The sequence below is a fragment of the Varroa destructor genome, unplaced genomic scaffold, assembly GCF_002443255.2.
Source record: "Varroa destructor unplaced genomic scaffold, Vdes_3.0 BEIS01000005.1, whole genome shotgun sequence".
Classification (NCBI taxonomy): domain Eukaryota; kingdom Metazoa; phylum Arthropoda; class Arachnida; order Mesostigmata; family Varroidae; genus Varroa; species Varroa destructor.
In genome coordinates, this window is record NW_019211458.1 from 7,266,481 (window position 1) to 7,285,364 (window position 18,884).

An 18,884-nucleotide genomic window follows, 5' to 3' on the forward strand; every position below is an offset into this window, starting at 1 on the left:
TCTGCTTTGCCCCTGTTCAAGTGCTGGCCACTGATTGACTGGCGGAGTGAGTCATCTCTCTGCCAGCCGCCCCTAATTGTGCGCTCATCTGCCAGACTGCCAATTTCCTCGAATTGGCGCTCGTGATACAAATGACAAACGAGCAGGAACGAGAACAACAGAAAATATAACAAGCTTCACGTGGAAAGAAGTTTGACTGCATAGGCTGTTCTGGATGGAAGAGGGATGTAGGGTCATAGAGAACGAGGATTCAGCCAGCGCATCATGTGCCACCCTCTACACACTATCACCGTACATTATTGCAAAGCTGGTGTATATAAAAGTCGGGCAAGCTTTAGCTGGTTGCTTGTTTTAGCGGATACGCGTATGTCCACCGTGCCGGATTTCTCTTGAACAAAGCGATAGTTCGTCATCGGGGCGCGTCGTTTCGAAAACTCCGGCGTAGAACAGTTAGTACACATTTTTTTCCGCGCAATACAAACCTCCACCAAGATAGAAAAGGAAAATTTCCTTTTCTGCCAGAAATCGACACTCGACGTTTTCATGCAGCTTCTAAAAAAATCCGAAAAAAATCTCATGAGGCAGATTGGAAAACTCTTGAAACTTCATTGGATTCACTTAAGAAGCCATACTTTTGGTTTTTAGTACGGAGGTTAATAGCCGTTCTAGTAGTAATTGGCAATTCGGTCGTTCAAATAAGCACCAATGATTCTCCTTTTGAAACTTTAAGTATTAACGACTTAAGTTCGTTCAGTCTATCTGCTATCGGCTCAAAGTGTTATTTCGCTAAGCGTTTTTCTTTGTGTAGAGCGTGTGTAGACAACGCTCTACCGAAATCACTTGGTACAGTTGCTATTGAAGCACGTAGGTACCAAATCGAAGCCATAAGCGTGTGAATGATAATGCTGTGCTTCATAGGTTCTGTCTCGTAACAGATGATACGCACAACAAGGCCATCGTGTTGCGGTCACAGTACTAGGACAGTTATGTTAAATACGAAATGAAGTGCTTGTACATCTTGCTGGCCTAACGTCTTGAGTCCATATGTGATTGACCCCGTTAAGCTAATTAGACCACTGAATATGCCGTATTTTTCAATAAATTTACGTAGCCATTAAGCAGCTTTCCCAGTGAAGGACCATAAATTGCAATATGCCCAGTTGCAGTTAGTATTCGTATATTCCAACGAATATTTTTTCTTTTTTCTACAGTATAGAGCGACGATTGTAGGCATATCGTAACATGCCGTGTATTGGGGGCGATTAATGCGCATGCCTTTGACAGTAATATAGCGTGTTCTCTATAGTTCCTTAAAAAGCTGTTCTATATCAAGAAGTTCCATATGAAAGTAAATCACAGTATCTTATTAAACAGAGTCATTAGACAGAGATGTGTTTTTATGTTCTTGAAGCGCGTGTCACGGGCGATCGTGATCAGAAATATAATAGTAAATGGCGCCACTTAGCTGTGTCGACAGACAACTACCTCGAACAGATAGCGGCACTTTTGTTTGTTTGCTTGTTTACTCGCCATATCAATATAGTTCCGTATGTTACGGAAGCGATCGAAACTAGCTAAATTAGACAGCTACCAATGGAATTAATCATAGAACAGATTTTAGATATAGTTGTTGGCTTGAAGTGGACTGGGATGTTAAATAAATCCTAATAAATAAAATAAGGCGTTTCCGTCTAAGTAAACAACACGTCTGGTAAACGTATTCTTAGCATCGAAATTGTGGGAAATCATTCAGCCATAATTATATATCTCTAGATGCATAGGGCAGTAGATCGTAGCTATACGTCAGTATCAACACGTCAATCGATGGCTGCCACTTCTAGTTCGATAACTCTGTGAAGTTAATATCACGTATACTGATATATTAGTGAAGATTGATGAGAAGATATGCATTTCAACCGAAACATAGTTAAGTAAAGGGTAGTCCAAGCTTTTTGATACTCTCTCTATAGTAGCGTTGCGTTAATTGTTGTAGCCGCGTGAAGCTATAGGTAATGAAGTCTTCAGTGTCGCTAGATATATAAATTGTAATACTTCAAATATATGAATAGATACCCGCCTACGGCTATATAAGTGCAGAATAAGCGGCTACGAAATGCTCGGTCTCACCAGCCAACGTTACCCTTAAGCAAACAGTACTATCAAAAGTTAGCGAAAAAAAAAACCAGCGCGAAGTTGATGACTTTGCCACCGTATCGAGAATCGAGCCCTACGCCGAGTTAGGCCGAATGCCAGCAGTTAAAAAGTCAAAACTTTGTAGGCACGGGGGCATGTATGGCTATTAATGCTCGGACATTATTTCCAGCGTGCAGTTTCTTAACGTTTCAGGATGAACCCCGTGTTACTATTCTAGATCGCCTCCAGTATTACCTGCTCGTGGTTAGCTGCTTTGATCTGCACGTCCAACTGCAGGGCGGCGGCATATTTCATTCACGATCATCAATCGGATATTAAGTGAACACTCGCGCTCTGTGAATCGGTAAATCTCGGTTTATCCTTAAAATAAGTGTAACAATAGATATTTGCCATTGCAAAGTTTAGCAGTCAGTCAGTTAATGAACGGCGTCCCTCTTCCGGAACGTCCAAAGCCAAACAGATTCATTACCGAGCTGGAAAAAAAATTGTATTTTGGGTCGACGCTGTAAATAGCCGAAAAAAATTACATAACCGCTGATGCTTGTACTTGGAAGGATCACAGCACAACGAAGAAATGAACGATGAACGTGTGCACCTACGACATAATGACAAGGCACTAAAACATAAATAAGGATCCGAGCTTTACTCAGAAAATATAATTAGTATTCTATCAAGCGTTGTTGTGTGTGTATGTGATTAGCAGGTTTGTTCTATAAAACCATGGGTGATGCCCCGTTTATCTGACACTGGAACAGGATTCACAAGCCATATATAGGCGTCAGGAGGGACACTACCGAGCCATATTATGGGCCCCACACACGACAATACACTACGCAAGTGTTGATCCTGCAACAAAACAAAGAGGAGACATATCTGTATCTGACGTTTACGAGGCGGGGCGGGGGTGAAGCCATAGTGATAATATTGTATGTCTATTGTAATCAATAACGCCCATTGTTAGGAGAATAACAAGACAATTTGCAGAGAACAATGGGTCATGCTTATTTAAAAAACGATGGCTTAAACACAAGTAATATATATATATATATCGGTAAACTTTAATCAGCTGTACGCACGATGTCGTTGACCTTGAAGGATGAAGCAATGCGTTAGTTCTCCTTATGTCCGTGACTATTTCCTCATCAAAATGAACCCTACGGGAATACGTAGGCGTGTTTACCATTATGCACATCAGAAAAACACGAACAAGTTCAAAGTTAATAGATATATGAGCTAATTCTTGCCCACATTAACGGGCAGATCATTTCTGAGCTAGTTTTTACCTTTCGGATAATATTTATTATTATTAGATATTTATTAGCTAGGCTACAATAAAAACGTAATAAACATCCATCATGATCGAATTTGGATTGTTAATCTCGTGACCGGTACATGCAGCAGTACCTAGTACGTAAAAGTCGTTATCTATGACACAAATTAGCCTAAATGATCTTGTTAACGGCAGGGCATACATTGTATTTTCGGTATGAGTTTGTCCTCACAGTTTAAAAAATCCCAATAAATTTATAGCCATTTCGATATATTGGCACTAGATTCTACGTCTGGTCGTCAGGTCCAGGTTTTTCTGCCGAAATTCCTTTGTAGCCTGCACAATCAGTTTACATTTATTAAGGACACGTCATCTGACAATTGCTGGCGCTGCTCTACCATTTGTGTGTAAAGTTTTTTGATCGCTAGCAAGCTGTTACATTTAAGGCACAGCACCCCGCAACGCATAAACGATAACAGCGCTAAAATGGGCATCGCCATATTTCTAAAAGTTTTGCAGAAATTCGTTCACTAGATACAACAGAGGCCACAGTTGAAAGTTGTAACAAGTTATTGGGAATCGTCCTAAATAAGGTGTTGTTCTAGTCAGTTTTTCTATCGGAGTTCTTGTTTGGTGTGAACGGATGGAAACGAATGCCGTTCCGTCTCACTTTGAGCGTAGATATAGTAATCGAAGATTTGATACTTGTGTCGGATTTACTTGTGAAATTGCAGAAGGAACGCTGTCTCGTTTCAATATTCATATGCCTATACTGTACGTCAGACGCGGTGCATGTTTTTTCCCGGTGATGTTCTCGCACTAAACTATAGCTTAGCTTATTTCGTTTGGATCTCTCTGTGATTCTATTATAAAACTTCGAAATGTATACTGCCAGACAACACCGATTTGTTGGCGAGTCCCTTTCTACGATTGTCAGCTTATCTTTTAATCAGTAAAGATTTATTATAGCGTACGTGAAACGCCATCCGCTAGATTAAGTGGAGGCTTCGCATTTCCGGTGATGACTGAGGCGGTAGCGGCGCTGATACAAACTCCAGCCTTACATAAATTGCGTGTTTAAGTCGCGCGGAACATTTCTATATTGATACTTGTCATATGAAATTACATAGACCGTGAAAAGAGGTTGCGTAGAAAAAAGGCCACGGGGCCGAATGCGCGCATCTAACGGCTTTTGCAACAGTGTTCGCAGAGGCTTTAGCATTGGAAGTTTCGGCTCACTCCAGATAAAGAGTTAGGCAAGGAAAGGTTTTTGGATCAGGCGGATAGCACGGATAGCTATCTCAAAAACTTGCTGCCATGATCTATATCGTACTGGTCCCCGCTGATTGTCGAACTTTTGGGGCACGGTATGTAGAAGGAGCTTTCAGGTGAATGGAGGGCTGAGAATGGTTGTTTCTTCAGCCACCTTTGCTGCTGCTGCTGCTGCTGCTGCTGCTGCTGCTGCTCAGACGTTACAACAACGATGACGATAGGAGCATTGAGTGGCGCTACTCGTACTGCCCCCACTGACATTGTCCTAGTGCTGTAATTCTTGTGGTAGTAAATGCAGTAGTGTTTGTAGTAGTAGAAGCGGCAGCAGTGGCCGTCGTCGTTGTCGTCGTCCTGGGTTGGTTAGTTGGCGTGATCTGTTGTTCTTGTAATGCCTAGTAGAAGAGGCAGTACTAGCAAGCACGACCGCCGTGATTGGTGGCAGCGATGATGGCTGATGGTCTTGTGGTCTGTCTATCTGTCCGCTTTTCTTTGTGCCGTTCTTCTCTGCTGTTGGCCGTGTCTACTGGGTACTGGCACCATCAGCACGGCCGCCATCATCACCGGAATGGGAGGCGGTACTCCGCTGCGCTGTCTGCGACCAAGGCGGGACCACTGTCGGCCAATCACGGCCAGCCACAAGAATCGCACGCGGTGTGAACGGTAGTTCGTACCTTCGTTTGTTCGGTCGTAGCGTCGTCAGGGACGACAACATTACGACGCTCAGATAGAACGAACGGCGATAGCAGAAAGAGCGACGAAGGGAGGGAGGGGGAGGAGAGAGGAGCGAAGCTTGAAGGATAAAACAGATGAAAAGTCGTAGACATTCGAAAAGCTCTAGCTACGCATTCTCTGTCAGTGTAGTACCGACTAAATCCCGAGGATCAAATATGTCCTACAACTATACTGTTGCAGGAAACAAAAACTGCAGTCGCCGACTACAGATACATCATCAAGGTAGAAGCAGCTGTAGCGAAGACGACGAGCAGTGCGGGAACATAGTGCTGATTGACGCAGACGCCTTGTGTAGAAAAGGTATAAAAAAGGGAAGATCGCCATTTTGAAAAAACCGTTCTGGATGTGGCGAAATGTCGACCAACGGACGAATCACAAGGCGAAGGGAAACAAGCAAACAGCAAAAACAAAAAAGAAAACGCCAACGATTGACAAATGAGTCACAAAACGCGACGTAGTTGATGATAACTTGAAGTTAGGGACATGTCGTGCAACATAATGTCATCAAACCTTGCTGCACTGTGGCGAAGTTAAAAGGAGTAACAAATACTGCTAGATTTGTTAACGTACGTAACTTACATTCGCACGACACCTATGACACAGCGTTCATATATATTTCAAATTTGTGCCGTAATAACAGGATATCACGGATGAAGACGTGACATGGCAGCTTGTGCCACTTCACACTCGCAGCAAGAAACTAGTGACAAAATGCTTTCTACCCTAAATGTATTCCGTAACTCCCCTATTATAGTGAACACGGCTGGATATGGACCGGGTAGCTGAGGTGACAGGTTTCAACACTCGAGATCTTTTTTTAAAGAGCACCTCACAGAGCTGCATTTGAAAATGTGTATTCTAAGGAGGTTCTTCTAACTACTCGGTGCATTAAACTTATACTTATCTGAAATTAACGATATTAAAATTAAGAAAAAAATAATTTCTCTAATTCTGTATTTTCCTCGTATGCTAGTTCACTTAAAACTAACGCTTGAACACATTACTATATGTCTTTCTGTCATTTCCGCGTTATACCGAGTTGTTCATCAATCTCATTTTAGAGACATATATCTAAGAGGATGTCGTTAGTATGGAACATGTCGGAAACCATTAGTTGATAGGTAGTATTTTCGCGGCAACCCGCATCGGCATCAATAATGGAAAACGAGGCTTGTTCTTAGTTAGGTGGGTCACACGGGGAGTTGAAACAATATTAAGTTAGCTAGTTCAATACGCGGCTGCCAGAAATCGGGGACACCATTAACTGTTGCTGCCGTTGGATCAATAGCGGCTGCAGGCGGGCCGCCGCCAGACAGCGGTTCGTCAACTACGCTCTTTACCCCATCAAACTTTTGTTGGCCGATCAGTCCAGCCCGAACAGGCAGCGGCAATCAGATTGGCGAACTACTAAATGCAACGATTTCTGATCACCCCACTTGCACTCTTACCGAGACGCAATTGAATTTCGCGAAGGAAGACCATCATCAGCCGGTCGTCTAGAACAACAGCATCAGCAATGAGAGCAACAGCTCTGCCGATTGAACACTTTACGGCGCATCACCGTAAGCTTCTGATCCCGTGCCGACAAATTTCCAGCAAAAGGAGCAAACGCGTTCGCTTTTTAGTTCTTCATCGTCGACTGAAGTACCGGTTACTACCGCCGTTGGCTGGACGTTCGGTAACTCGCAGACCGATATTTGGGCCAAAGAGGTGGCTGAATTTGCAGGTATCGACCTTGTACGTTCTTCAGCGGCCTTAGCTTTCGTTCAAACATCAGTGAATATAGTCGAACCTAGTATGGATTGGGAGCTCCGATTCAGTGCCGATAACCTCCGACCTTATGGAGGGCGGATCTACCCAGAACGAGTCTAAGAGAGCTTGTGTGTGACCGTATATCTGTCCCACAGACAGACTTCGTTGACACCATCGCAGTCTAGTTCACATGTGATATATATAAAGGTACAGCTAGGGTCATTACGACACCGATAACAGCAGCAGCAGCAGCAACAACAACAAAAACTAGAAGATCGCACAGGTTCAGAATACCCCATTCTGTCTGGATAGTATAATTTACCAGACGGCAGACACGGCATGTTTAGCAAATACAAATTAAAAGCAACCGCTCATTGTTTCTGACCCGTAAATAATCAGAGCCGGTTAAGATCAAGCGTTGGTTAAAAGGCCTAATCAATGACCCGGTCTTCGTCCTCGACTCCTTACAGTGGAACTGGGCTGTATCCTCTCCCTTCGCTGTGAGAGATGTCTGCCTTACGGCTGACCTGCTTGTATACCTGTTGTCATCTTTTTGCATCCTGCCGCAAAGTGACGTCATTCAAGGTGGTGATTAGGGAAGTCTCGATGAACCTTTTTTAGGTAGTTGCTTTGGTATCGAAGTTTTTACCCGCACCTAAAAGGCATCACTAGGTACTCTATGTTTAGAGAGGCACGTTAAGTGGCCACGACAAACGAATTAGTGCATCGGCGGCACATGTCGAGTATAAGAGTAACAGGCACGACGACCTATTTCTTTTCGTTGCTGAACTGGCCGCTTTGGTGGTGGTGGTGGTAGTAGAATGTGATTCCGTCCCGGCCACTTTAATACTTTTCGATCGTCATTTAGAAACACTTCATTGAACACGCGATATCCGATAACAATGGCTAAACCGGTATAACTAGACTTGCTAAGAAATGCGCCCCGAATCGTTAGAGTAACCAAATCGTATAGAATAACTTTGTTTTACCTACCGTATTATTTAATTTTATAAAAACATACATATAAAGAAAAAGAGTATATAAATATGCAAAACATAGAACAATAACCGTTAGACCATATCAGGTACCGCACGGAGCCAGTTAATGCTACCGTGACACGAACTGGTCTAATGACTAGGGTTTTTTGAATTGTGTACAGCGTACCATTGCTGGATTGCGTACCATTGGATGTTCTAGCAATCTGCAAGACCCACAATGCCAGTTTCACACAGATGATAACCGAACTAACGAGGATCTACAAAAAAACAGGTACATTATGGTAAACCTATCTCATTGTACTGTCTGTACAAGGCAAAACAAATGAAAATTATTACATTTATCCATGCACGTTAGACAGAATCGTAACTGTATGATAAAATCGCGTCTGAAAAAACACATAAACGGTCCTATGAATCACTGATCGCGCATTGCTTGACCACAGGGATCTACCCAAAGCTATTTAGAGCAGACGCATGTTGGCGTTAACTTATGATGATCAATACCTAATATACGATTAAGGATAGAACTGGCATCACTACGTGTCAGAAACACCACTCCGATTGTAAAGAGTCAGGCGATTTGATGGCGTCGGACGCAGTGATTATTACTATTATCTACGCCGTTTTGATGCTATAGAAAAATTCCACAAGGGGAAAATACTATCGAAAGTAAAGTGACAGGCTCCGAAGGTAGATAATGATAACCCCGCCACATTCACGATATATAAACGATAGTAATCCTTGGGCAAATGAAGTTCTGGCCTAGAACAAGGGCAGACAAGAACGACGCATCTGTCTTCATTCATTTCATTTGCGGCGTCGCTCGTCGCTTTGACGCACTACAAGATATTGCTTGGTGACTGAACAGTGCCCGGTAAGTTGTCACCTTACTAATACGAGTCATTACTATTAGGTTCCATGTGGACAGTAAGAGAGTCAGCTCTCTTCCGTTCGCACTAAGAAAAAGACATCAAGGGTTTACTAGCAATAGTAACGATCACAATAGCTGTATTATAATTGATAACAGCTTTGCTATACTCAGTAATGATTCGTTAACAATTTGCCTTGAAAAAGGACTTTTTTGTTTTTTTTTTTTATCATACTATGTGTGTTCTGTCACTACTGTGATCTCTAGCCTTTCATAGCAAAGCCAGTTGTATATTGAATTCCTATGTCGACCTACTCTGTTCCTGCAGCATCTGTGTATTCGACAGCACCCACTATAACCAGATTTGTTCTCATCTGTGAAGGCCCCAGTTATGTGCACAACCCACGACATTCAAAAGACGGAGTCGCACACGCATCCATCAAGCAGCGAATCACTGAGTGACTATAGAAGCAGTTGTGTTATCCCCTTACGACAGGCCCCATCTGACGTTCGACCCAGAGCATGAGGTACGTGCTTGCAACTGATTAGCAAACGAATATCGATCAGAAGGCAAGCGTTAATCAGACAGCCTGGATCAAACGTGCACGTTTAGTTTATCCCAGTCAACAAACTTCCAGCATCAGTCAGCGCGCCTACGTTAACTAGGGGCCACAAACCTACTAGGTTCTCGTTTTTTTCGTCTACGGCGCTAATTAAAGCTAGAGTATCGGCGTCTATTAACGTGCCAACGTCAATCAGGGCGGCTATGGCTACGAGGCAGGCAATATCAATCTGGAGGCGAACATCTATCAACAAACAAACATCCGAGATGAGAACATTAACCAGAAGGCAAATATTAACCAGAATTCCAGCATTTTCCAAGGAGGAGGCGTTAAGCAGAAAGTGACCATCAAGCTATGAGGTGCTGCTATAAGTCCGACCACTTGCGCTGCTAGAGGTCGATGGTGTGGGCTTCAAAGTAGGGCATGTTCAAATCGCTCGTGGAAGCTACGGTGAGAACTGTCTCCGCGACGGATGTTTCTACTATAGGGGTCATTTGTATCGTTGCGTAAACTGCAGTCCCCATTTCTTCCGTTGCAACCCCAAAACCGAAGATAATGCTGGTGCCAGACAGTGCATAAAAACGACGATAACCTTCAAAATTATCGTTTGGCTCAGTCCTATACGTAAGAATAAGCTTAACGGTACTGCTCACAATATGAAAGTAGAATTGTTATAATCCCATGTTTATGTTTGTGCCATTGGATAACTGTGCCAAGAAATGGAAAAAAAAAAATCCAGAGAAACGCTTGTTGTAGAGCCCTACCGACTCTTCAAAAATTCTGAAAGATTTTTCCAAAAATCTTACTGGAGAACTCTAGAGGAATTACGTTAAAGTACAAAGATTTCGTTTGATTAGGTTCCCACGATAGAGTGCTTGTCTCACTCACTACCCACTAGAGGAACTGAGCAATATTCTACAACAATTGGCTGCAGAATACGATTGAAATGAAAACAATGTGTGGCTGAACAAAAGGTAAACTCTTGCTCGGGCCGATCGCTATAATAAGTGCTTTTTTCTTAGTACGGTTATGGATGTTTTGTACTCGCGTAACCACAACTGTCTATGCGCATCTGATGAAAATGATTAGCTTTTTATGGAAGTGTTTTAGATTGACAATGAGACGAAATTCACGATTAAATTTTTTAATTGGATACGCTTCTCTTATTTGCCCTACCTTTTCAATTTGTATGTACCATCTGTATTTGTCTAATACTACTCTTGAAAAATCTCTCGCTTATTATCTGCTATGGCCAGATAAGCTTTGGCCATACGGAACTACATATACGATGAGCTAGTTCTATGCGCAGAATTTTCCAATCAATATTTGTACGAATATTTACAAAATACCCTTAGTTTGTATATATATATATATATAAAATTTATATTGATTGCATTGACGTTTCGCGGTCATCAGCATCTGGCCGTCTGGCAATAAACCTGCCGGCAGACTTCACTGTATGAGGCAGGTTAACTGCAGTTATTCTAGGGTAAGTACCTAATTGGCGCGGCTGAACTCGTCACTAGCTGACTTCGTTGCGCGAACCCGTCTAAATATTTAGAAAATTACGAATGCTACCACAAGGTTTCATTAAGCTCTACTATGCACTTCGCCTCGTCTTGCTTTGCCTCCGTAATGCTTCTTCGTGCTCTCTCCTAGCTACGGCAATTATCGAACAATATGCCTCACCCATAAGGGTTCGTGGAGTGTCGTCGAAGTGCCTTCATTGCTTTCGTAGTAAGCTTACACGAAATATGAGAAAATGATTTCGTTCTTCGTCTAAATTAAATACTTTTGATATAGAGTGACGTTCTTAAAAAAATTGTTTCTTTCGATTACCATGGCGGTCGTCTGCCACTGTTCGAACATCAGACGGATTCTTGGACGAACGAAGTAGGCATCCGTGGATGCAATTCGTTCATAGCTGACCCATTTTCACGCGTCTGGCCTTTGTCTCAAATTGCTTGCCCTCAAGGTGATACTGTAGGGATTTATTTGAACAGGTGCAGTTCAACGGAACCGGGACTAGGCTACAGAATAGATTCTAACGAATTCCCACCCGTGATCAACCCAGGTTGGTAAAATGACATGAGACCCATGACAAACACTTACCTAATTTTCCGCTCTCTTTTTCCGTATAAGATCTTTTGGTGCCAATTTCCTAATTCGCTTTGACAATTTAAGTCGAGGAAACTTTCCACAGAGCAGGTTTTTTAGATGCAAATTTCGTCTTTGTTCGTTCGGCAACAGCGCTCACGATAGAAAATTTAAGCTTTTTCTCATCTGCTTCCATTTTTTGGTTTATGATTTTGAGGTTATTGTATCGCTAAATTTGCTGTCAGATTGTTGGGAGCATCACTAGGATTGAGTAAATTAAATGAAAAAAAAAAAAAACTGCTTAAACCAGCTTAGGCGAAATTGCATTTCTACTCCTACATTTTATTTCTATTTAGTCAACTGTCGGGCTTCTCGTGTTGCAGAACTCCTCAAGAGACTTTGTCGAATTAGCCAAGTTATCAAAAAAATCTTTATAAACCCAAATCATTAAAAATTAAATTAGATTCTATGGCATGGAAACTCCGCGTTGTCATGTCTCGGTAAATTTAATTTCAACTAAGTTGATTAATCTATTAATAAAGGAGCTTGAAATACAAGCATTGTTTCATATCAGCAAGCCTGGCACCCCAATCACCACATAAAGTCGGGAAATAGCCAGTTGAAAATATGATAGACAAGTAGGTTAGCGCATTAGCCCAGCACTTACCTTATTCCAAGCTTTTCATCACCGATCTCCTCCTATTTTGTGTCTCCTTGTATGTATGTAACGTCGAAAACTTCCCTTTAACCAAGTCGCAAAGCCTCCGTGATGCCTGGCAATGACAGGTTTGGGATCATTGGTACCACTGCATGGTGGCCTTGCAACGATATAGGCCAAATTCCTGAGAATCGAACCTTTCTTCTATCTACCTAGAGTGGCCGTCGAAATAAAAAAGCAAGAAAAGGTCGAGTCTGTGCGTGTGTCGAGTTGGCGGGCAAGGTGGAGAAGGCAGAAGAAGGTAAAACAAAAGATAAAAAAGGGCGAAGGAGATCAAGGATGCGCGGTGCCCTTACAAGTGATCAGCCCGAAAGACCGCACAGTAGTAGCTTATCTGTCTCGAAGAAGCAATTCAAATACTTTTAGGAGGAGAACAAATATGAGAAAAGGATCTTTTTTCACTTTTCTTGCTCTTTTCCTCTGTGTTTGGCGATGAAACGCGTGAAGCAATAGGCGACAGGGAACTCGCGAAGGTTAATTCGGTCGGCCCGTTTCTAACGCCGCCAACGTCAATTTCTGGAACCGAAAATCCGCCTGGAGACTTCTGGACACCGCTGAAACCAAAGCTACTACCAGTGCCGCGACGATCCTTGCCGTCGTCCTCTAACTCCCGTTTACGCAACGTCGGCGGTTGCAAATTGCAAGAATTTCGCCATGCTGGTCGTAGACGTACCAGCCACCAGCCCAAAATGACCTTGACGGTTTAGCAGTAAAGGATAGTGGACCGCTAATGCATTGAATTGTCGTCTTGTAACTGATTGTATATACTAGAGCACTAGGAATGCAACATATCGAGTGCTGCCGGCACTTAAACTTTAAACTAATTTAGTATAAGCCGCGTGTATGGGACGATCGTATTTGGGAGCTCCAGACGAACTTTAGGGTATGGCTGTAATAGTTCATGTGTTTTAATAAATTGAAAACATGAAAACAATCGATAACAATCGGTTAAGTGGATCGAGCTTAACGTTATAAAAGCTATATACAATGTATATATATATATATATGTGTGCGAATGATAGATAATCAACAATGTGATGATAAGGAATATTTACATGCTGCCTAAAAAACACTGTGAAATTCATTCATTTTTACTAGCAGACCTATTGAGTGGGCAAACTTGAAATAAAGAAAAGAAATGTTTGAAAAGAGAAGTCACAAGCTTATTTAATCAATCTTGAATCGATTTCACTGCTTCCCTTGACTTGGCCATGTTCTGGATTTAGTAGGTCGATTGGTGCTATAATGGCCATAGCCGTCTGCAAGAGTGCGACCAGTCTGGCGGTCATGGGAAGGTGTAAAGCGTCCATGGATGCCTCGTCTAACTCTCACACACTCGAATACTCGCACAACAGATAGGTACACATTCATCTAGAGATCCGCAAAACCATCTAACTCATACCCTCATCGTATACATTCATATACAACAGGCATATATAGTAGCCCACACAGACACTACTCTCCCGGGCTTCTGTGTGCGAGGAGCTGAGATACGCGCACTGGATTGACAAAACGAGACGAGACGGAACAGAAAAAACCTATCTGAAGGTCCCGCAGGCTATTGTGGCTGATCGATTGCCGTCACCGAGTTGATGGGTACAAATTGCTCCAGATGCCGCAGTCTGGTTCACTCAGACACTGGTGTTGATTCAAATATACGCATAGACTCACTGTGTAACACCTGATGTTCGCTTACTGAACACCAACGTTCGTTCGTCTGTAGTCCAATGCTGAGGTTAATGCTTTGTATCTCCTACATTAGTAGCGGCCGCTGCCGTGGTAGAATCCGACAAAGTTCGCTTGTCCGTAAGATCTGCTCAGATTTGAATATACTACCTGCTATTTGAGGATATATACATATATAAATCTGGACTTCTTCCAGTGCTTTGCCTCTGAGATCGTGTCTGAATAAAAAAAAGATTGAGCGGAATTTCGTGCCCGTATCGATAACAAACTAACTCATTCAAGTGTCTCTCAGATATACTACATACATAATGTGTTAGGGAAATTATATCGGGAGCGGATACCAGGCCAAAATTTCCAAAAATCCCAAGGGTCAAAACAGCCAAAACGTCTAGAAAGGACAAAGTAACAGATAGCGCCAAAAAGACTAGGCATAGGGGGATTCCCTGGACCAACCATTTGACGAATGGTGTTTTACCCTCTAAAGTGGCCGATAATTTCTGTATCTAACGTTAAATTTATTCAATAACTGATTTAAATTCAAAACCCAATGAGCCTTTTCATAGAAGCCATTTTCGAAACCACATAGAGACTGACATTAATGTAGGCAGTCAATTTCAGGCAGGAAATTCAGTTTGTAACATTAGAGGAAGTCAGCTTTGCGTGAACACATGTAATAGGAGCTGATTTTTCGCTTAAGTACCGAATACGGTTCTTCACCATAGTAACTGTGCTGTTTTCTTCTAAGGAACACTGGCTTTTTTTTTCAATACCACCAGCACAAGCGGCCCATCAAGCCTTTGTCTGAAGTCGAACGGCAGACCCCATGTATAGATTATACCTACCAGTTATTCGATAAGGCTACTAAGCGATATTTTTCTTAACTGATATATTTTTCATCACATCTATAATAATAATAATAAATGGCCTTTTTAGGCTTAACTTTATAGCGCTAGGGTCAAATTCCAAGAGAAAACTTTCCTGAAACCAACCAGAAACAGACCTTATATACGTAAGTGCCTGCACAAGGTGCAAAATGCCACTCTGCTTACGTAACTATTTTTTAATAAAGAGCCAGCCATTTGAATGGAAGACGCCAATTTTTCTCTTCCGCTAGAATACTATTATACCTGTTCAGTTAAACTGCAGAATTTCTAGAAAGCAATGATCAATCCTCGAGAATTCTCCCCCCGACTGCTTCTTCCATCGTTCCTATGACGGTCATAAAAGCTGACAGAATGTTCACACTATACTACAAGTAATACAATTGTTGTATAGCTGAAATGCAGATCAAGATGGTACAGCCCCTACTAGAACTGGTCCGGAGATATAGGCATGTGGACAAATGTGACAGCTGAAGCGGAACTCGTCTGATACGTTCCTAACACAATTCGCACATTGGCCTTTCGTCTAAGGACGTACGTTTCTATACTTCTAGCTTACCGACAAATCCCAAGAGACACGGTGAGAATTCATTCATCAAAGTTCATGCTTTTTTTTTTTGCCGATCAATGATATCGTATCCATCATAGATATCGTACCGTCAACATCCCCTTTATCTCGAAACCGCATGCGTTTTTCTAATGATTTTTTAATCGAATTAGTGTTTGCCACAGTCATTTACCGCTCTCTTTCTAGACATCATTGTCATGTCTCTAACAACCGTCATTGGCAATCATAGCGGCTAGTACGCCGCTGTCGTCGCCGGAAATCCGTCCCTAGGGTTAGCGTCGCTCCAGGATCAAGAATTGCTCGTCGGATGATCATCACCCACAACTATATGGGTATGTGTTTATGCATGTATTGCTATTTAGGCTGAAATTGGCGGACCGCAACGTTCACTTCGATGATCTCAGCTTCCACGAATGTCACCAATGCCTAGAAATGTTTATATGTTAACAGAGGTCGGAATAATGGTCAGAAAATCTGTCCACGAATCATGCTATATGGAACTTTTGAGCACAACCTCTCGAGCAGTTCACTTGTCGCCGGGACAAGAAATCATCTTTTAGTTCGGTATCAGGTACAATGAAAACTGTGCATGCCGCACGCACCTCATAGCACAACCCATGCATCATCGGCTTCATCAAATTAGCAAAGGAAAAAAAGCGCGATTGTTGCGCCGGTGCGTACTCGAATCAACTGTTCTAACAGACTAGGATCATCAATGATTTACTTGCTTGACAGCGATTGTTACACTGTCTGCTCAATCCAGGAACGTTAGGCAGTGCAGGACTTCGATTGCTATGCACCAAACGCTTCAAGCGCTAAGGCCAACTATGTCCTGTTTGAACTTTGCTAACGATGAGCAGATGGTCTTGGTCCAATTTTAGTCTCTATGGCGAGACTGCTGCGACGGTTGGAAACGTTTACTTAGGGTATAATGCGGTTTCTGGAGTAATACACCGAAGCATGCAAACTTCTGTTTCATCTGGAACTACGACAGCTCACAAGTAAACGTGTTTCTATTCTGACAGTAAAAAAAATCAGAATCAAATTCGTGCTAGTATTTTTGTCTATGACGACGCGGACCGCAAATTCGTCGTCGGGAGCGCAGCCGCACATGTGCGTGTGCTATTTTTTTGTGTGTACATTTGGGCATGAGACGAAGAGCCGCTTTGAGCAGCGTCCTCGATTCAGGTTCAAGGGCACAGAAGAAAGGCCGCTGTTTAAGGTAGGGTTTTTGTCCCGGCTAGATCGCCATTACAACGATCATCTAGAAAACTACTGTCTAGTATTTAATCTTGACAATTTCAGTCTTGTTATCTGGAATAGCTACTAAGTTTGTTGTGGCTATAGCATTCATCATTTATAAGCTGAAGTCAGATATCTACGGCATCGGATTTTAACAACAGTTATACATTTATACATATAGATAGATGTATGTATACATATAAATAATTTTGTACTTATGCTTACCTGCGGTTACAAGTACCGATCTGCTTTTTCCCTAGTTGTATGCACTCTTACATACACATTTGTTGTCCTATAAGGGCCAACACTTTTAAGCAAAAGCCTCCCGTTGTTTGTTTTCTAGGAAAAGCAAACTGACTGACGCAGAATTAAAAGTGGGGTAATATAAGACCCATCTATTACCGTCATCAACGGTTAACTGCGGATAGGTCGCCCGATTTGTGGTCCAAATATGTTGCGTCCTCAACCAACGCTGCGTACTTTAAAGTTGAACCATCGAGCGATATTTGCGTAAAGAACATCGCGTTACACATCTGGCTTTCGGTTTGTGCAAGCCCAATGGAAGACGTGAGTCTAATCCTCCAATGTCCTTTAACGGTTAGACCAGCGTTACTGCGTCAGAGCGTGATACGCGTGACCAGCTGTCTGATGAGAGCGGCTATCAGAGTAAAGCTGAGCATTCCCTGACCTAAGCAGATGAACAGTGTGTGCGTGGCACACGCCAGTAATCAACACGCGGAACTATTAGCTATTAGGTTCATAATTATAGTTATTTACTTCGGAAGTGGCCACCTACCGTTTTTAACGGTACCATTTTGATTTCGCTAAATTCGCATTGGCAAATTATTAAATGGCCGCAACGGTTTCCCAAGCCGTACATGTAGCGATACGTTTTTCAGATGAAAAATATATTATTGTTATTACTCAGAGTGCTATTGATTTCAACTAGCGTAGATGATTCTCGGCCACAAACCAACATGTCTATTTACCCCGTACTGCGAAGCGGTAGAGATTCCGTACAATCGTATTAAACGAGACTACACAGATATGGTTTGCGGGGGTGAAGCATAGACAAAACAAGCCATTGTTTCTTCGATAACGTGTGCTGCGTGTGTTTTTGCGGATTTGTATTATATAGATAGAAAAGTAAAAAGATTTGATATTTCCTTTATTATAACAATTCGTATGACAAATTATTATGAACATTATAAAAACAAACAGTTCTACTGTTTAAAACGATCGGAGAGCCGATGTGGCGTACCGATCGGGGGGAGACGATTGAGTCAATAATGAACTCAAGAACCGGCTATGGGACAGGGAGAATGCTACTTACTAATCATTACGATAAATAGGGAGGGAGACTATCGAAATGCTCTATAAAATTTGCGGTCACTCAGTGGCCACGTGAGTGTCCGTCTGTCTGCCAGTTTGTCGGTGCGCGTGCATGTACGACCGTGGCAGACCATCATCGTAGACAGCTTCCTCAGCCACAATAATCTTTCGAAGAATATACTTCATCTACTCATTCAGACGATACGCGTGCACGAATGTTCTTACTGGATTCGATTTATCAAAGCGGGTACAATCGATAAATGTCACCATTTTAGGTGCCCTCCTACAAACACAGGCTGTTTGGATCGATGGATATATTGTTAAATAAGCTTGTTTTTCCGGCGTATAGTTCCCCATATAGGAGTGGCTTCTGCCACATGCTTGATTAGAACTTTTTGTGCATTTCACGTACAATGAAGCACCAATAAAAGTACTACAAGTTTCCATTAATTAGCTAAATGCTGGTCGTTTGAAGTACCTTTTAAACGGATAGCCAGTTTTAATACTGAAAATCTGAAGAGTTTTGCGTGTCAGGTTTAGTGATAGCATAATGGTTGTATTTCTTAGTTTTAACACATTCGGATTACTGTGTAGTATACGATGGACAGGCACTGCATCTATAAGCCAATACCGATAGGAATAGCTTCGTGCTTGTACAACATTTTTATAACAAATATACAGTACGTACTACCATGATACGTTATTTCAGATAACACGATTTGCTGTAGTAGCGTTTCTAGATAATTCCTTT